Consider the following 7,904-nt stretch of genomic DNA (forward strand, 5'->3'; position numbering starts at 1 on the left):
GTTCATCTCCATAAGCATAATTCATATTGGCATCTTGGCCACAAGCATCATCAAAAAGGGATATTTTAAAAGAATCAACGGGATCATAACAATCATCATAGCATTCATCCTTCAGTAAATTCGAAGGGAAATTAAACAATGTATGAGTTGAAGAGTTACTCCCATTAGAAGGTGGGCATGGGTGATACGTCTCCAATGTATCTATAATTTTTGATTGCTCCATGCTATATTATCTACTGTTTTGGGCAATATTGGGCTTTATTATCCACTTATATATTACTTTTGGGACTAACCTATTAACCGGAGTCAAAACAGAACAAAATCAACTAGAGAAGTTATTTTTGGAAGGAAACCTACCGGATAGACTTGGACCCTACGTCAGAAGATGAAGGAGGTGCTCATAAGGGTAGGGGGCGCGCCCACCTGCCTCGTGGCCCCCCCTTCGGTCCACCGATGTACTCCTTTCACCCATATATACCTACGTATCGTAAAACTTCCAGAACAGAGATTAGATCAGGAGTTCCGCCGCCAGAAGCCTCCGTAGCCACCGAAAACCAATCTAGACCCGTTCCGGCACCCTGCCGGAGGGGGAATCCCTCTCCGGTGGCCATCTTCACCATCCTGGTGCTCTCCATGACGAGGAGGAAGAAGTTCTCCCTCGGGGCTGAGGGTATGTACCTGTAGCTATGTGTTTGATCTCTCCCTCTCTCTCTCTCTCTCGTGTTCTTGATTTGGCACGATCTTGATGTATCGCGAGCTTTGCTATTATAGTTGGATCTTATGTTTCTCCTCCCCCTCTTCTCTCTTGTAATGAATCGAGTTTCCCCTTTGAAGTAATCTTATCGGATTGAGTCTTTAAATATTTGAGAACACTTGATGTATGTCTTGCCGTGGATATCTGTGGTGACAATGGGATATCACGTGATTCACTTGATGTATGCTTTGGTGATCAACTTGCGGGTTCCGCCCATGAACCTATGCATAGGGGTTGGCACACGTTTTCGTCGTGATTCTCCGGTAGAACTTTGGGGCACTCTTTGAGGTCCTTTGTGTTGGTTGAATAGATGAATATGAGATTGCGTGATGCATATCGTAAAATCATACCCGCGGATACTTGAGGTGACATTGGAGTATCTAGGTGACATTAGGGTTTTGGTTGATTTGTGTCTTAAGGTGTTATTCTGGTACGAACTCTAGGGCTGTTTGTGACACTTATAGGAATAGCCCAACGGATTGATTGGAAATAATAACTTTGAGGTGGTTTCATACCCTACCATAATCTCTTCGTTCGTTCTCTGCTATTAGTGACTTTGGAGTGACTCTTTGTTGCATGTTGAGGGATGGTTTTATGATCCAATTATGTTAGTATTGTTGAGAGGACTTACACTAGTGAAAGTATGAACCCTAGGCCTTGTTTCCTAGCATTGCAATACTGTTTACGCTCACTTTTATCACTTGTTACCTTGCTGTTTTTATAATTTCAGATTACAAATACCTTTATCTACCATCCATATACCACTTGTATCACCATCTCTTCGCCGAACTAGTGCACCTATACAATTTACCATTGTATTGGGTGTGTTGGGGACACAAGAGACTCTTTGTTATTTGGTTGCAGGGTTGCTTGAGAGAGACCATCTTCATCCTACGCCTCCTACAGATTGATAAACCTTAGGTCATCCACTTGAGGGAAATTTTCTACTGTCCTACAAACGTCTACACTTGGAGGCCCAACAACGTCTACAAGAAGAAGGTTGTGTAGTAGACATCAAGCTCTTTTTTGGTGCCGTTGCGGGGGAGGTGAGTGCTTGAAGGTATATCTTTAGATCTTGCAATCGAGTCTTTTAGTTTCTTGTTTTATCACTAGTTTATTTTATAAAAGAAAACTAAAAATGGAATTAAGTTTGCCTCATACACTTCATCTTTTTAATATCTTTCCTGAGTATGATGGAAAGGATAATTGTGCTCAAGTGATAGAAGAAGAAATCTATAAAATGTTTGGCACCAAATATTTGAATGATGAGCATGATTGCAATGTTGTTAGTATGAGTTCCTTGAATATCCATGTTGCTAATGATATGCAAAGCCACAAGCTTGGGGAAGCTATGTTTGATGAAGATGATATTTTTTGTCCCCCAAGCTTTGATGAGCAAATTTATTATGATGAAAGCATGCCTCCTATCTATGATGACTATTGTGATGACACGTATGCTTTAAAGAATAATGATAACAATGAAACTTGTCATCTTGATTTCAATTTTCAATCCCATGATAGTTACTTTGTTGAGTTTGCTCCCACTACTATTCATGAGAAGAATTTTGCTTATGTGGAGAGTAGTAAATTTTCTATGCTTGTAGATCATGAAAAGAATGCTTTAGGTGCTGGTTATATTGTTGAATTCATTCATGATGCTACTGAAAATTATTATGAGGGAGTAATATATGCTTGTAGGAATTGCAATAATACCAAGTTTCCTCTCTATGTGCTTAAAGTTTTGAAGTTATGCTTGCTTTGCCCTCCTATGCTAGTTGATTATTGTTCCCATAAGTTGTTTGCTCACAAAATCCCTATGCAGAGGAAGTATGTTAGACTTAAATGTGCTAGTCATATTCTTCATGATGCCCTCTTTATGTTTCAATTCTTATCTTTTATGTGAGCATCGTTGAAATCATCATGCCTAGCTAGGGGCGTTAAACGATAGCGCTTGTTGAGAGGCAACCCAATTTTATTTTTGTTCCTTGCTTTTTGTTCCTGTTTAGTAATAAATAATTCATCTAGCCTCTGTTTAGATGTGGTTTTATGCTTTTAATTAGTGTTTGTGCCAAGTAGAACCTTTGGGAAGACTTGGGGAAAGTCTTGTTGATCATGCTGTAAAAAATAGAAACTTTAGTGCTCACGAGAATTGCTGCCATTTTTTTTATTGGAGAGTGATATTTATTTAATTCTTTTTGCAGATGATTAATACATAAATTCCTCAGGTCCAGCAATTTATTTTAGAATTGTATGAGTTCCAGAAGTATATGTTTGATCCAGATTACTACAGACTGTTCTGTTTTTGACAGATTCTGTTTTTCATGTGTTGTTTACTTATTTTGATGAATCTATGGCTAGTAAAATAGTTTATAAACCATAGAGAAGTTGGAATACAGTAGGTTTAACACCAATATAAATAAATAATGAGTTCATTACAGTACCTTGAAGTGGTGATTTATTTTCTTATACTAACGGAGCTTACGAGTTTTCTGTTAAGTTTTGTGTTGTGAAGTTTTCAAGTTTTGGGTAAGGATTCGATGGACTATGGAATAAGGAGTGGAAATAGCCTAAGCTTGGGGATGCCCAAGTCACCCCAAGGTAATATTCAAGGATAGCCAAGAGCCTAAGCTTGGGGATGCCCCGGAAGGCATCCCCTCTTTCGTCTTCGTTCATCGGTAACTTTACTTGGAGCTATATTTTTATTCGCCACATGATATGTGTTTTGCTTGGAGCATCAATTTATTTTGTTAGGACTTGCTTTCTGTTATTTAGAACAATGTTTTGCATCTTTTATTTCAATAAAAGTGGCATTGATAGCCTTTACTATGCCTATTTTAGAAATCCACATGTTGCTGTTTGAAAACAGAAAGTTTACCGATGTTGCAATAATTCCCTAGAAAAGTAAGAATGTGATAAAATATTGATACCCTTTTGCATATTAATCTCTGATAAATTTACTACAGTGGGAATTTTCTTTTATAATTTTTGGAGCTAGGGAAGCATGGATGTTGCTGCATTCTTTACAGACTATCTTGTTTAGGCAGATTGCTATTATGTTTGCGTTGTTTGCATATGTTTGCTTCTTTAATGATTCTATTTGAGGATAGGAATATTAAATATGCAGAGGCATTTAGTATTCAATTTTGAATAATAATTTTAGTGATTTGCTATAGTAGAGTATGATAAGGGTTTTGCAATGGTTTATACTAACTTATCTCACGAGTCCTTGTTGAGTTTTGTGTGGATGAAGCTTTTGAGATTTAGGGAGACCGTGATATGAGAGGAATTAAGGAGACACAAAATCTCAATCTTGGAGATTCCCAAGTCATCCCAAGATAATATTTCAAGATTTCTCAAGCATCTAAGCTTGGGGATGGCCCGGTTGGCATCCCACCTCTCTTCTTCAACAATTATCGGTTAGTTTCGGTTGATCCTAAGTTTTTGCTTCCTCACATGATGTTTGCCATTCTTAGAATGAAATTTTATTTTGCTTTGTTTTCTGTTTGAATAGAATACCAAGATCTGAAATTATTAAATGTTAGAGAGTCTTCACATAGTTGCATAATTATTCGACTACTCATTGATCTTCACTTATATCTTTCGGAGTAGTTTGTCATTTGCTCTAGTGCTTCACTTATATCTTTTGGAGCATGGTGGTATCTTTATTTTGAAGAAATAGATGAACTCTCATGCTTCACTTATATTATTTTGAGAGTCTTAAATAGCATGGTAATTTGCTTAAAATCCTAATATGCTAGGTATTCAAGAATAATAAAATTCTCTTATGTGTGTGTTGAATACTAAGAGAAGTTTGATACTTGATGATTGTTTTGAGATATGAGGATGGTAATATTAGAGTCATGCTAGTTGAGTAGTTGTGAATTTGAGAAATACTTGTGTTGAAGTTTGAGATTCCCGTAGCATGCACGTATGGTGAACCGTTATGTGATGAAGTCGGAGCATGATTTATTTATTGATTGCCTTCCTTATGAGTGGAGGTCGGGGACGAGCGATGGTCTTTTCCTACCAATCTATCCCCCTAGGAGCATGTGCGTAGTACTTTGTTTCGATAACTAATAGATTTTTGCAATAAGTATGTGAGTTCTTTATGACTAATGTTGAGTCCATGGATTATACACACTCTCACCCTTCCACCATTGCTAGCCTCTCTAGTACCGCGCAACTTTCGCCGGTACCATAAACCCACCATACACCTTCCTCAAAACAGCCACCATACCTACCTATTATGGCATTTCCATAGCCATTCCGAGATATATTGCCATGCAACTTTCCACCATTCCGTTATTATGACACGCTTCATCATTGTCATATTGCTTTGCATGATCATGTAGTTGACATCGTATTTGTGGCAAGGCCATCGTTCATAATTCTTTCATACATGTCACTCATGCATCATTGCACATCCCGGTACACCGCCGGAGGCTTTCATATAGAGGCATATCTTGTTCTAAGTATCGAGTTGTAATTCTTGAGTTGTAAGAAAAATAAAAGTGTGATGATCATCATTATTAGAGCATTGTCCCAGTGAGGAAAGGATGATGGAGACTATGATTCCCCCACAAGTCGGGATGAGAGTCCGGACGAAAAATAAAAAAAAAAGAGGCCAAAGAAGCCCAAATAAAAAAAAGAGGCCATAAAAAAGATGTAGCGACCAGACCTCAAACAGTCTGATCTCTGTGCTCCGGTGTCATCCCTGGATCAGTAATGCTGACACCACACAGTACTCGGAGGATTTATAGCAGAGTAGCAATCACACACTTATTACATCGAGTGTCTCAAAAGAGAACTTATTACAATAAATATGGCTTAAGGCCATCTAATAACGATAACAGCGGAAGGCTTGGAAGATAAGCGAGTCCATCAACTCCAACGGCATCACTGAGTATAGAACCACGACCTAAAACTCCTCAATCGTCGTCTGAAAAGTCTGCAACATTAACGTTGCAGCCCGAAACGGGTCAGCACATGGAATATGCTGGCAAGGTAACACATAGAGTGTAATGGAAATGCAACAACTATACTATATGCATATTTGGCTGGTGGAAAGCTCTATGGTTACAGTTTTTGCGTAAAGCCAATTTTCCCTACTTCAAAGGAATAAAATTAATTACTATCATGGTGGTTGTTAAACATTGAGAATGGTTGACAGCATTCTCAATCCCAATTAAGTAACATCATTAAAACCCAAAAATATTAATTTAGGGTAACGTGTTGAGATTCACATGATAATCCAGGTACTAGATACTCAAGATGTCCATAACCGGGGACACGGCTAACCATGATTAGTTTGTTACACTCTGCAGAGGTTTGCGCACTTTTCCCCACAAGACTCGATCGCCTCCGTTGGATTTCTCGCACTACATGGTGTTTGAGAAACGGATGACCGAGACACAGTCTTTCAGAAGCACTAGCACCTTACGACGGATAGACCGGTACACCTACTTTCCCCTACATCTGCTAGTCTACCATGTAAGAGTTCGCACAACTTAGTCAACTATGCCAGAGCCCATAATGGCTTGTGGCTGCACACGGAAGTTTCTAGTATGAATAATCTCATGATCCCTTTGAGCCTGGGTGGCGGTCCAAAGAAAAACAGGCAAGTCCTGGAAACCCTAGGTGCCTCAATCCACCCAGATGTGTGTTAGGTTGCCACCTTAGATAAACCCTTAATTAACAATCTCACATCTGTCATGGATTTCACTCACCCAATCCACGTCTACTAGCATAGCATGGCATAATAAGCAAACGTAGAAGTAATTCCCAAAGGTTTGATAATAAACAGGTAATAGGTACTCCCTCATCTACTACCCATCCCACAATTTAATTAGATCATAATCATGTAGTGTGTGAAGATTGATCTAATGCAATAAAACTGGGTTGTAGAAAAAGGTATGATCAAAGTGTTACTTGCCTTGCTGATGATCCGCGTAACCTAGAGATTCGAAGTAACAGGCGGCGCACTCCGGGTATTCTATCGCAGACAAACAATAAGCATACAATAAGTACTCATCTAATGCACAGGTAAAACTCAAAATAGAAGATCTAACCAGAAAGTTCAACTTAAGAACCCTGGTTTGCAAAAAGAATCAAATCGAACGAAGCAAAAGAAATCAAACGGCGAAAGAAAACAACTTCGTTCTAGTAATCTGGATCTAGGGCAAATTTTACAGTAGCAAAAACTTGTTTAAGTTGATTATTCGGAAAGAGGGTTTCGAGACGAAATTCCAGGCGCTTGAATCGCCTGATTCCGATAAACGAGCGAAAAGTTATACTAAAACGAAAATCAGATCAGAAATCGCGATCAGAAAATAACCGCGGAAAATCCAATGAAAAAAGAAAAACGACAAACAGAACTTTTTTTTAAAACAGCACGGAAAACGAGGCGGCGGCGAACCTCGGGCGGCGTGCAACTCCGGCGGCGGCGGAGGGCGACGGCTAGGGTTAGGGCGGCGGTGGCAGGCTGGCTCGGCTCGGGCCTCGGGCGCGCCTTATAAAGGCCCCGACCAGGCAGAGTCCTGGCCGAGTACGGCCCATAGTCGGTTTCGCGTTTTTTTAAATAATTCCGCTCGGAAGAAAAATAAAAAGAAATACTAAACGGACTCCAAAAATCACGAAATAAATTTTGCCGGGTTTCTAAAATCAAGCCCGATAAAGTGAACATTTATGTGGGCCCAAACTACAACTTTGAAAAATGCGCATTTTTCCTAAATTCAAATAAAAATACCGAAAAACTTCGAAATAAATCTTATTTGATTTTTTTATTAAATCCTCAATATTTCTATATTTTGGGAAAGTCATTTTATTCCCTCTCTCACATTTTTTCAATAGAAATAATTGATGATAAAATAAATAAAATCGAATGATCCTGTTTACACAATTTGAGAAAACTCGAATATGTAAATAACGAAATCCCCAACTCTCTCGGTGGGTCCTTGAGTTGCTTAGGATTTTCTAGGATCAAAACCAAAAGCAAAATAAAACATGATATGCATGATGACCTAATGTATAACATTCCAAATTGAAAATTTGGGATGTTACAAAAGAGAAGGCACAAATAAAAAATAAAAAAATAAAAAAAATGAGAGAAAAAGAGAGAAGGGGCAATGCTACTATCCTTTTACCACACTTG

The sequence above is a fragment of the Triticum urartu genome, chromosome 7 (assembly GCF_003073215.2).
Source record: "Triticum urartu cultivar G1812 chromosome 7, Tu2.1, whole genome shotgun sequence".
Taxonomy (NCBI): domain Eukaryota; kingdom Viridiplantae; phylum Streptophyta; class Magnoliopsida; order Poales; family Poaceae; genus Triticum; species Triticum urartu.